The 11,669-nt window shown below is 53.2% G+C and overlaps 1 long non-coding RNA gene across 2 annotated transcripts; it reads right to left on the bottom strand.

Annotated features, from left to right (window-relative positions):
* Window positions 1–6,781: 6,781 nt before the first annotated feature.
* Window positions 6,782–8,192, bottom strand: LOC139044074 (uncharacterized). 2 transcript variants are annotated; one of them, XR_011501133.1, is made up of 3 exons: window positions 7,954–8,192; window positions 7,211–7,439; window positions 6,782–6,915 (listed from the first exon to the last, which is right to left on the bottom strand). It is a non-coding gene; the product is annotated as an uncharacterized lncRNA (long non-coding RNA). The 2 variants fall into 2 exon arrangements; XR_011501134.1 differs by having other exon boundaries at window positions 6,789–6,911.
* Between the last annotated feature and the right edge of the window lie 3,477 nt (window positions 8,193–11,669).

Raw genomic sequence — 11,669 nt, 5'->3', positions numbered from 1 at the left:
AGATGCTGAAACCACCAACTAGACTCGATGAAATCAGGTCCCAGACATGCCGTAGCCACCTGCCAGACATGCTGGAATCACCCGCCAGACATGCGGGAACCAACTGCCAGACTCACCGGAAGCACCCAATGCACAGGTCAGAACCACCTTCCAGACATCCCAGAAGCTCATGCCAGACACACAGGAACCCCCTGCCTGACACGCCGGAACCATCTGAATGATAAGCCAGTAGCACCCACCGGATATGCCAGAACAACCTGCCAGACAAAACTGAACCACGTGTCAGGCAAGATTGAACCACCTGCCGGATATGCCTGAACCACTTGACAGACACTTCGGAACCACACGCCGGGTACGGCGGAACCACCTGTCAGATATGCCAGAACCAGGTGTCAGACACGCCGGAACCACCTTCCAGACAGGCCTGAACTACCTGCTGGACACACCTGAACCACCTGCCCGACAGTCTGGAACCAACTGCTTGACTCTCTGGAACCACCTGCCGGACAAGCCAAGATTCCCTGCTGGATATGACAGAACCAAGCTCCTTATACACCAGAACCACCCAGGACTCATGCTGGAATCACCCACCGGACACACTGGAACCACCATTAAGACACACCGGAACCACCCCCCACACACGTGGGAATCAGGTAGGGGACACAGTACAACCTGCTGCCAGATGGTCCGGAACCACCTGCCAGACACACTGGAACCAGGTGCCCGACACGCCAGAACCAACTGCTGGACACGCCAGAACCACCTGCCAGATTTGCGAGAACCACCTGCTGGATGCACTGGAATCACCGGACGGATACTCCAGAAACATGTGTCGCACACGCCAAAACCAGGGTCCAGACACGACTGGACCACCTGCAAGGCATGCTGGAACCACCTGCCAGACACGCCAGAACCACCTGTTGGATACGCCAGAACCAGGTGCCTGATTCGCAGAAACTACCTGCCGGACATGCCAGAACCAAGTGCCGGAAAAGGGAAAATAATACTGGGTGAACACTGGGTTTCACCCAGGGGTCAGTGATAGGGAGGGCAAGGAAAGAGACCTAGGAGTCCAGAAAAGCCAGACTGTGGACAAACAAGATTGATGTCGAGCATCCTCAACAAAAACCAATGACAAAAAAACAGACTCACCAACTCCAGAGGGGGCTTGACCGCATCTAAGGGGACCCCTCTCCGATCACAGACATAACACAAAGACAGACTCAGTGACTTCGGGGGGGAGCCTAAAAGCCCCACCTCATCATTCCAGAGGAGATTCATTCTCCAGAGGGATCCGGAACCCTAGACTAGTCAACAGGGATTGCTCCTGTTTCACCAGAGCCAAGCATCGTCCCATCCTGAGTAGCTGGGTCATGCAATCCTTCCATTCAGAGGGGACTCTCACTCCCCTGAGCCAGGCTACCCCCAGATGGGACTCAAACCCTGAAGCCAGACATTAACAGGAAGACTTTATGAGGCAACTTAAAGAAATAAATCTTATAGCCATGCTGTGCGGTTGGCGCCACTCACCTCCATTGAAAGATCCACAGAGCAACGCGCTCAGTGCAGCTGCTGCTGGGTCTCCCGAGGGGGCGGAGACATCAAGCTGGCAACATGAGCACCACAAAGAGGCAAACCCGATATTGGGTGCCAATTTGTTACTGAAAGCAAAACGCGTTCCATCCTGGTGAGTTACATCAGACTCTCTACCAGAAGTAGTTGTCTCACAAAGTAAGCTATATTTGCAGCAAATAGGAGACCATGAGGAATCATTTCCAGAGTCATGGTGTCCCCAGACAAAGGGAAGGAGGGACATTTATTTCAGATGGGGAATGAATATTCAAAAGGGAGAGGTGAGTATCCTCTTGCACAGACTCAGATAGAAAGCATGCTTCCACACACACTGCAGGTGATGGTAACAAGGCCTACGCTCCTCCTGGAGAGAACTTAGCATTAAAAATAAGGCAAAGGTCATACATGTAGCTCTTGTGGGAAGGTCTGGTCTGGCACCAGGAGGTTGGTGATGGCATCTTCTTAACATAACAAAAGGAAAAAATTTGGAAAAAGTTAAATTCTTGTAAACCCACTCTTGAGTTCCTCAGGACAACTAGTCAGTGATAAGGGCAGGTCCCTGTCAGTTCTGACAGGGTCACTGTGAATTCAAGGGAGGACTCTGTGAGGTCAGAGGGGGTATATGTGAGGTCAGGGGAGGTATCTGTGAGGTCAGGGGCACTCCCCCTGAGTTCAGGGGTGGGTCTCTGTGAGGTAAGTGGGTGTCTCTGTGAGGTCAGGGCAGGTCTCTATGAGGTCAGATTTGGTCTCTGTGAGGTCAGAGGGGTTGCCTCTGATCACATGGGAGAGCCATGTGGCCAGGGAAGTTCTCTGTTAGGTCAGGGGAGGCCTCTGTGAGGTCAGAGGGAGTCTCTGTGAGGACAGATGTTGTCTCTGTTTGATCATGGGTGGTCTTTCATGTCAGGGGAGGTCTCTGGGTGGCCATGCAGGTCTCTGAGTTCAGGGTCATCTCTGTGAGGTCAGAGTTCTGCAGGGGAGGAAGACATTTCCTCCATCCACTCTGGGTCCTTCTGGCTGTACAATGAATTAAATTCACATGAGACAGAATAGCAGGAGAAAATTAAAGCTTTATAACATGTATACATGGGAGAGACCTAGAAAAACTGAGTAACTCCCCAAAATGGCTGAAGCCATCACCTTAAATACCATCTTCAGCTAAAGAGAAAGGAGGATGTTGGGGGTGGAGGGAGTCAGTTATGGGAGATTATCAGAAAAGCACAGTACACAAGAGTAAGGTTATATACAGATATAAGTCCTTGCCTTCTGCATTGATAAGAGTTTCTAGAGATAAGGTCATCCCCCTTCTTCCTGGTACAGAAAGGGAGATATCTTTACAGATGGAGATTTCCTTTACAAATGTAAATATCTCTTAACAGAGGGTAAGTAAATTCTACTTTTCAGAGTTTCTCTCATGTCTGCAGTTTTTTGAAAGATTTTTAAATTTTTTTTAATTTTTCCTTTTTCTCCCCAAAGCGCCCCTCTACACAGCTGTGTATTCTTAGTTGTTGGTCCTTCCAGTTGTGGCATGTGGGATGCTGCCTCAGCATGGCTTGATGAGCGGTGCCATGTTCACACCCAGGACTCAAACTAGCAAAACCCTGGGCCACTGAAGAGGAGCGCGCAAACTCACCACTTGGCCATCGGGCCAGCCCCCATGTCTGCAGTTTTTAAAATTAACCAGCCCAAAATAATCCTCATGCTAAAGAGACGTATCTTGGGATGGCCAATTCCAGTCCCCCACAGTTCTCTGTGTCTTCATGGGAGGTCTCTGTCAGGTCAGGGAGATCTCTGAAATCAAGGGAGTTCTCTGAGTTCAAAGGAGGCTTCTGCGAGGGGATGTGAGGTCTCCGAGGTCAGCAGAGGTCTGTGTGTTGTCAGAGGAATTCTCTGTGAGGTCAGAGGAGATATCTATGATATAAGGGGAGGTTTCTGTGAGATCAGGGTAGGTCTCTGTGATGTAAGCGGATGTCTCTCTGAGGTCAGGGTTGTCTCTCTGAGGTCAGGGTTGTCTCTCTGAGGTCAGAGAGGTCTCTTGATGTCAGCTGTGGCTTCTGTGAGGTCAGGGAGTACTCTGTGGGGTCAGAGGTGGTTTCTGTGGGGTCATGGGAGTTCTCGGTGAGGTCTTGGGAGGTCTCTGTGTTTCAGAAGTTGTCTTTGTGAGGGCAGGGGAGGTCTCTGTGACATCAGAGTGTGTATCTGTGAGGCCAGGGGAGGTCTCAATGAGGTCAGAGGGGCTTTCTGTGAGTTAGGGGGAGGTCTCTTTGTGGCCAGATGGTGTGTCTATGAAGTCAAGTAAAGTCTCTGTGAGGTAGGAGAGGTCTCTGTGAAGTCAAGGATGTCTCTGTGAAGTAAGGGATATCTCTGTGAGGTCAGAGGGGCTGTCTCTCAGGTCAGGGTAGGTCTGTGAGGACAGAGATGTGTCTCTGATGGTAGGCGAGGTCTCTGTGAGAGAAGGGAGGCCTATCTGATGTCTGGGGAGATTTCTGTGAGATCTGGGTGTTTCTCAGATGGCAGAGAGGTCTCTGTGAGGTCAGGAGAGACCTCTGTGATTTCAAGGAGGTCTCTGTGAGATCAGAGGTCTCTGTGAGATTAGATCTTGTCACAGTGAGGTCAGAGAGCATGTTGTGATGTCAGGGGAGGTCTCTGTGAAGTCAGACCAAGTTCTGTGTGGCAAGATCAGCTCTGTGTGAGGTCAGAGTGGGTATCTGTGAGGTCATGGGAGGTCTCTGAGATCAAGGAGATCTCTGTGAGTTCAGGCAGGCCTCTGTGAGTTCAGGGGAGGTCTATGTGACATCAGGGGAGGTCTCTATGAGATAAAAGTGGGTCTCTATAGGTCAGGGAAGGTCTCTGTGAGATCAGAGGGTGTCTTTCTGAGGTCAGGAGCGGTCCTCAAAGACAGGGAGGTATCTGTGATGTCAGGCAAGGTCTCTGTGAGACAGGGGAGGTCTATTCCAGGTCAGGGGAGGTTTCTGTGAGATCAGAGAATGTCTCAGAGGGCAGGGAGGTCTCTGTGTGTTCAGAGAATGTCTCTGTGAGGTTGGAGAGGTCTCTTTGAGGATAAAGATGGTCTCTTTGAGGTCACTGGAGGTCTCTGTGAGGTCACATGAGGTCTCTGTGAGGTCAGAGTGGTCTCTGTGACATCACTGGATGTCTCTGTGACCTCACACAGGTCTCTTTGATGTCAGGGAGGTGTCTTTGAGATCAGAGAGGTCTCTTTGTGCTCACTTGATGTCTCTGAGTTCAGTGGAGGTCTCTGATGCCACTGAGGTCTCTGAGGTCAGTGAGGTCTCTGTGAGCTCAGGGGAGGTATCTGTGCAGTCAGGGGAGGTCTTTTAGGTCAGGGAGTTCTCTTTTAGGTCAGGGGAGTTCTCTCTGAGGTCAAAGTGGTCTATCTGAGTTCGCAGGAGGTCTCTGCTAGCCCAGAAGACATCACTGTGAGGTGATGTGAGGTCTCTGTGTCATCTGAGGGAGTCTCTATGAGGTGTGGGGAGGTCTCTGTGAGGTCAAAGGGTTTCTCAGTGAGGTCACGGGAGGTCTTTGTGAGGGCACAGTTGGTCTCTGTGAGGTTAGGGAGGTCTCTTGATGTGAGATGGGGTCTCAGCAAGGTCATGGAGGTCTCTGTGAGATCAGGGGATGTCTCCGTGTGTCAGAGCGGGTCATCATCAGGGCAAGGGAGGTATGTGTATGGTCAGAGGGGCTATCTGCAAGGTCAGAGGAGGCCTCAGTGAAGTCAGAGGGCTCTCTGTGAGGTCAGGGGAGGTCTCTGTGTGGTCAGAGCAGACCTCTGTGAGATCAAGGAGGTCTCTGTGAGGTCAGGGGGGTCTCTGTTTGGTTAGAGGGGGTCACTGTGAGGTCAGGAAGGACTTTGTGATGTCAAAGGTGGTCCCTGTGATGTCAGAGGAAGTCTCTGTGGGGTCTCTTTGAGGTCAGGGTGTGTCTTTATGAAACCAGAGGATGAGTTTGTGAGGTCAGATGGCATCTCTTTGAGAACAGAGGAGGTCTCTGTGAGGCCAAATGGGGTCTCTGTGAAGTCAGGGGAGGTCCCTGTGAGGTCACAGTAGGTCTCTGAGGTCAGCTAACGTCTCTTTGATGTCAGAGGAAGTCTTTGTGATTTCAGAGGAGTTCTCTGTGTGGTCACAGGAGGTCTCTATGAGATCAGGGATGTCTCTGGGGTCAGGGAGGTCTTTGAGTTCAGGGGAGGAATCTATGATGTCAGGGGATGTTTCTGTGTCATCACCAGGGTTCTCTTTGAGGTCAGAGAAGGGGTCACTGTAGTCAGAGGTGGTCTCTGAGGTCACTTGACATCTCTATGAGATTAGATGGGGTGTCTGTGATGTTGGACATCTCTGTGAGGTCAGGGGGATGTCTCTGTGAGGTCAGAGGGGGTCTCTATGAGTTCAGCGGAGGATGTGGCATCAGAGTAGGTCTCTTTGAGGTCATAGGAGGGCCCTTTGAGGACAGAAAGGGGTCTCTGTGAGGTCTTGGTAGGTCTCTGTGAGGTGAGAGGGTTTCTTTGTGAGGTCAGGGGAGATCCAGGTGAGGTCAGATGGGGTGTCTCTGAGGTCAGGCGAGGGCTCTGTGAGGTCAGGAGAGGTCTCTCTGAGTTCAGAGGGCATCTCTTAGATTAGGGGAGGTCTCTGTGAGGTACGAAGATCCCTCTCCCCACCACTGCCGAGACAATCAACCTCCCTTGGGACGCAGGGCATGGCTAGCAAGGACCCAGATGAAGCAGGCACTACCTCCCATGTTGGGCACATGACAACCCCGGGGCTCCCTCTCCCAGCAGGGCCAGTGACACCTCCCAGAAAACCTTCAGGACTCAGGGCCCTTTTCTCTGTCCTTGCCCCACTGACAGAGTCTTGGCCCAAATGAGTGGGACAGTCAGCCTCCTTTGGGTATATCAGGCAAGCCCTAGGGTGGTCTCCCTCCGCCCCTCCTTGGTGGACTCAGGGAGTGGGCCAGGAGAGGGCTTCTCTCAGCCCTTCTTGTCAGGTATCTCCCAAGGGGAGCACCCTAGGCGGAAGGAATGCGGGCTTTCCTCAGTCCAGAGTGGAGGATGGGAACCGCTGATAGGAGAGCATGCCTGTGGGTTTCCCCTTCGTTCCCTGGGTGGCATGCCTGTGCTGCCACACTCTTTTGGCAAGCCTTTCTCAGCCTTCTGACTTGACACAGCTTTCCCAACTCCTGGGGAAGAAAGGTTCATTCGTGATGAGAGGCTGTGTTTTTTCCAGCAATAAGTGAGGATGGGGATGAACCAGCTGGCACAGGGAGTCTTGCTGCCCTTCTGGGTCAGTTGGGAGCAAACAGGGCCAGAAAACCTCTTCCAAGGAGGAAAGCAGCTACCTGAGCAGAGAGGGGAAAGGGTCATGAGAAGCCCTGAAGGAAGTGGGAACCCCAGCTCCCTGGCAGCTGCACGGGGCCTCCGCCAGAGGGCGCCCCCACCCCGCCAGATCCCCCCCACCCAGTGCGGGGCTCCCAGTGAGGCCAGAGGCCGGATTCCTCCCCCCACCCCTCCCTCCCACCCGTGCATGCACAGTGGGAGGAATGGTCCTCAGACCAGGGAGCAGGGCTCCCACAGTCGTGAGAGTCAGTCAGAACCCTAGGTCAGGTCGGGGAGGTAGAGAGGCCATGGGTGCACCTGCCCTCCTCTCCTCAGGTCCCCAAGATTCTGGATGCCCACGTGGCAGCCCACGAAGCCAACGTCCAGCCGTCCCTACAGGTTTTTCTCCCACCGCTGCCCTACAAGGCGCAGGGAAGGCCAGACAGGGTGCTGAAAGGCAGTTTCCAGGCGTCATCCGTGGCCTCCAACCTGGATCTGGGTGCAGGAGGATAGCATCCGACGGGGAAGGCGGGGCGTGACACAATCCCTGCGAAAGATCCCCGAGGGCTGCTCCTGGTGAGGATGATGCTGGCCACCACCCATCTCGACCCTGAGGCGGCTCCCTCCCCTAGACTTGGCCAGAGGTGGCCCGTTCCATAAGGCCACCACCCAGGGATCTCTGACTCTCCCAGGGAAGCCCAGGCAACTGTGGAACGCCCCCATCACCGCAGGCATCCCTCAGGCCAAGGCCAAGACTAAGTCTGGCATCCTCCCTGGGGAGCCCAGGCAGGGCACTAAGGACCCGGGTGCGGCGGGCAGCAGCTCCCAGGTCGGGCACACCAGAATTCCAGCAGCTTCTACCTCTGATAGAGCTGATGACCCTTCACCGAAAACTTTCTGGACCCAGGGCTCTTTCCTTCCTAGCAGTCCCATGGACACCGTCTTGGCTCGAGGGGCTGCGTTGGCTGGCCCTCTTTGGGAAAGTCGGCAAGTTATAGGGTTCTCCTCTCCCTCTGCCCCAGAGTGGCATGTGGGTGGGTCCTCCCAGTGCAAGCACTTACCTGGGGGGATGCCCCATCCGTTACGTAGGTGGCCAGTCTGCTGTGCCGCTCTTCTTTGCAAGGAGCTCCAGGCCTTCTGACAGACTAGGCACAGTCTTCCCTCCTCCTGGGGTAGAAATGTTCAAAGGTGAACTAGGGTCCACCTTTCCTTCTCCTGTTTCTCACCTCCCCTTCTGACCTTCGGCTCAGGTGGCTGCTGGCCTTCTCACGGGGGAGGCCTTCTGACCCTGTTTTCCAACAACGACTAGGGGAGGACACCCAGGCTGTCTCTCTGCCAGCTGGCTCATTCCAGGCCTCAGTGACTGGTAGAAAAATCACAGCCCCACATCACAAATGAACCCTTTGACTCCAGGAGGAGGAAAGGCCCTGTCTATTCAGAAGTCCCAGAATGCCTTGCTCAGTAGTGTGGCAAGGCAGACAGGCCACCTAGGGAGCAAACCAGGAGCCCTCCATGCAAGCTCTTCCCTCAGCAGGACTCACCCTCAGCTCCAGGAGTCAGACAAGCCTGATGTCCTGCTGCCTGGGGCACTACCCTTGCCAGAAATCCTAGAATAAGGGCGGAGAGACACCTTCTCCTGGCTCTTTCCCTGAGTGCACAGCCACAGGGCACAGGGGGAGGCGCACTCTGGCTTGCCTGCTTTCCTTCAGCTGTGTTTCACATCCCCTTCCCCCGTTCCGCTCAGGTCACTGCTGCCTCCTTGGAAGAGATTTTCCAGCCCTGTTTGCTCACATCTGACCCAGAAGGGCAGCAAGACTCTCCCTGTGCCAGCTGGTTCATCCCCATCCTCACTTATTGCTGGAAAAAACACAGCCTCTCATCACGAATGAACCTTTCTTCCCCAGGAGTTGGAAAGGCTGTGTCAAGTCAGAAGGCTGAGAAAGGCTTGCCAAAGGAGTGTGGCAGCACAGGCATGCCACCCAGGGAACGAAGGGGAAACTCACAGGCATGCTCTCCTATCAGCGGTTCCCACCCTCCACTCTGGACTGAGGAAAGCCTGCATTGCTGCTGCCTAGGGTGCTCCCCTTGGGAGATACCTGACAAGAAGGGCTGAGAGAAGCCCTCTCCTGGCCCACTCCCTGAGTCTACCGAGGAGGGGCGGAGGGAGACCACCCTAGGGCTTGCCTGATATACCCAAAGGAGGCTGACTGTCCCACTCATTTGGGCCAAGACTCTGTCAGTGGGGCAAGGACAGAGGAAAGGGCCCTGAGTCCTGAAGGTTTTCTGGAAGGTGTCATTGCCCCTGTTTTGGGAGGAAGCTCCTGTGCATGTCATGTGCCTGACATGGGAGGTAGCACCAGCTTCATCCGGGTCCTTGCCGACCATGTCCTTCCTCCTGAGGGAGGTTGATTGTCTCGGCAGTGGTGGGGAGAAGGATGTGAGTGGTGAGACAGGCCTTCCATCATTTCCTGTGTTGCCCTGGGAGGAGCTGGGTACCCCAGGTTTTGGGACCAGGGAACGGGCTGCCTCTGGCCTGGTCTTGGAAGGACTGTCTTGTGGTCCAGAGATTGTCAGTTGCCATGACCATACACTGGAATGGGACTCAGGGATCCTCACCACCCATGCCTCAGTGGATTTCATCCTGCCTCATGCCCCCCTTCCCCATGAAACCAGGTCTGGTTCAGAGGCCACAGATGTGACCTGGGGACCCAGCTTTCACCGCTCTATTGGGCCTATGCTGAGATATTATTGGCAGTGGTGAGAGAAAGGGTGGGGGGGGTGGCAGTGGCTGCTTTGGTGGGGTGTGGAGGTGGCTGTAATCCAGACACCTGGCATCTTGGGAATCTGAGGAGAGTGTCATGGACCACTCACACCATCCCCAAGTCCCTGACCTTTCCCAAAGTTCCTGCTGACTCTCACCCCTTTAGGAGCCCTCTTGCCTTTATTTAAGCCCATCACTCCAACTACACACGCCTTGTGACTGGTGCCTGTGGCCTCGCAGTGACCCTCACGATGGCTGAGTATCGGGTCAGCAGGGCTCTGATGGTGTGGGGCACACTCTTCCAGTGATCATTTGCCAGTGAAGGCAGTGGTCCCCATTTCCCTCAGCTGTGCCTCACATCCCCTTCTACTTTTCCAAGGGCCCATTTGCATTGTTTGGCAGTGGTGGTTTTCTCACCCTCTTTGCCTGCAACAGACCGCAGAGTCAGTCAAGCTGTCCCTCTGCCTGATGGTTCATTCCAGGCCTCATTTGTTCTTCTGACAGACACTGCCTCTCATCACAAATGAATCTTTTGACACCCAGAGAGGGAAAGACTTCGTCAAGTCACAAGGCCGAGAACAGCTTGCCAAAGGAGTGTGACCACACAAGGCAGACACCCTAGGGAACAGACAGGGAACTCATCAGGCATGCCCTTCCATCAGCAGGTACTGCCCTCAACTCTGGAGTCAGGAAAGCCATGCTCTCCTATTCCCTAAGGCACTAACCTTGTGAGAAATCTGTGTCTGTGAGCTGATACTGGCCCTCCCCTGGCCCTCTCCGTGAGTGCATACATGCGGGGCAGTAGGAGAGGAGCACCCTGCAGCTTGCCTGCTTTGTCCAAAGGAGGCCAGCTGTCCCAGCCACCTGGGTCAAGTGATAAATGTCAGTTATAAAACCCAGTGGGGGCTATGACAGATGCAGCTGTGGGATGGGGAGATAGTATTATCCTGTGGGCTTGAGGCTTGGTCATCAGCCATGCTGAAAGGTCAGAGGGGCCTGAGACTTTTTTGCGTGGTGAAACTGACATGTAAAGCAGAGGAAAGTTGCGGCTGATTTGGGGAAGTTGGTTGAGCACCCTTGAGGACCCCTGCGGTGGGAGAACCTGGGCATGGAAGACTGTGTAAATAGGCTGCACTGGGAAGCACTGTGATAAGAAGAGGTGTCTCTGATCACTGATCTGAGAGGTGACATTTCCAGGTAAAGCTAGAGTCTGGGGGCCACCCCTCAAGACCACCGGGTTTAGGAATTTGAGATTCAGAGACAGGCAGAGCTAAGTTTAAGTTCTGGCTCTGTCATTTTCTAGCCTCATGATTTTGTCATTTTAATCAAGCTTTCTGAACCTAGCTCATGTCACTTATAAAATGAATAACTTGTCTATAACTAGCAGGGTTATGGTAGAGGTTAAAGAAGCAAATACATGTAAATCCCCATCGCAGGGTTTCAATTAAAGCTACGAGAAATGTTTTCTCTTTTTGGGACCTCCAGGGTCAAAGTGTTTTAAGCCATCCTTGTTCCTGACACATTATCAGTATTTGACCTTGCAGTAGTTAATGATTAATATTGATTTAGGGCCAGCCCCGTGGCCAGGTGGTTAAGTTTGTGTGCTCCACTTCAGTGACCCAGGATTTCACCGGTTTGGATCCTGGACACGGAGATGGCACTGCTCATCAAGCCATGCTGAGGTGGCGTCCCACATAGCACAAGCAAAGGCACCCACCACTAGAACATACAACTACATACTGGGGGGCTTTGGGGAGAAGAAGAAGATTGGCAACAGATGTTAGCTCCAGTGCCAATCTTTTAAAAAAAATATTGATTTAGGTGGTACTTTACAGTTTACAAATATATATGTATATACGTAAATTGTGAGGTGAAGAATGTTTCTGCCAATGCTAATGACTAAGACGGAACTCTAGCTAGCATTTCACTAAGATATCTGCAGGAGTCAACTCAATTCCCCCAAATTAAACTCCTGCACTCTCTGTTTGCTCCGCCTGTCCACCCTGTGGGGACTGT

Source organism: Equus asinus, unplaced genomic scaffold (genome assembly GCF_041296235.1).
Source record: "Equus asinus isolate D_3611 breed Donkey unplaced genomic scaffold, EquAss-T2T_v2 contig_583, whole genome shotgun sequence".
NCBI classification, from domain to species: domain Eukaryota; kingdom Metazoa; phylum Chordata; class Mammalia; order Perissodactyla; family Equidae; genus Equus; species Equus asinus.
Note: the sequence above shows the minus strand (reverse complement) of the source record. Positions and strands in the feature narration are given on the sequence as shown.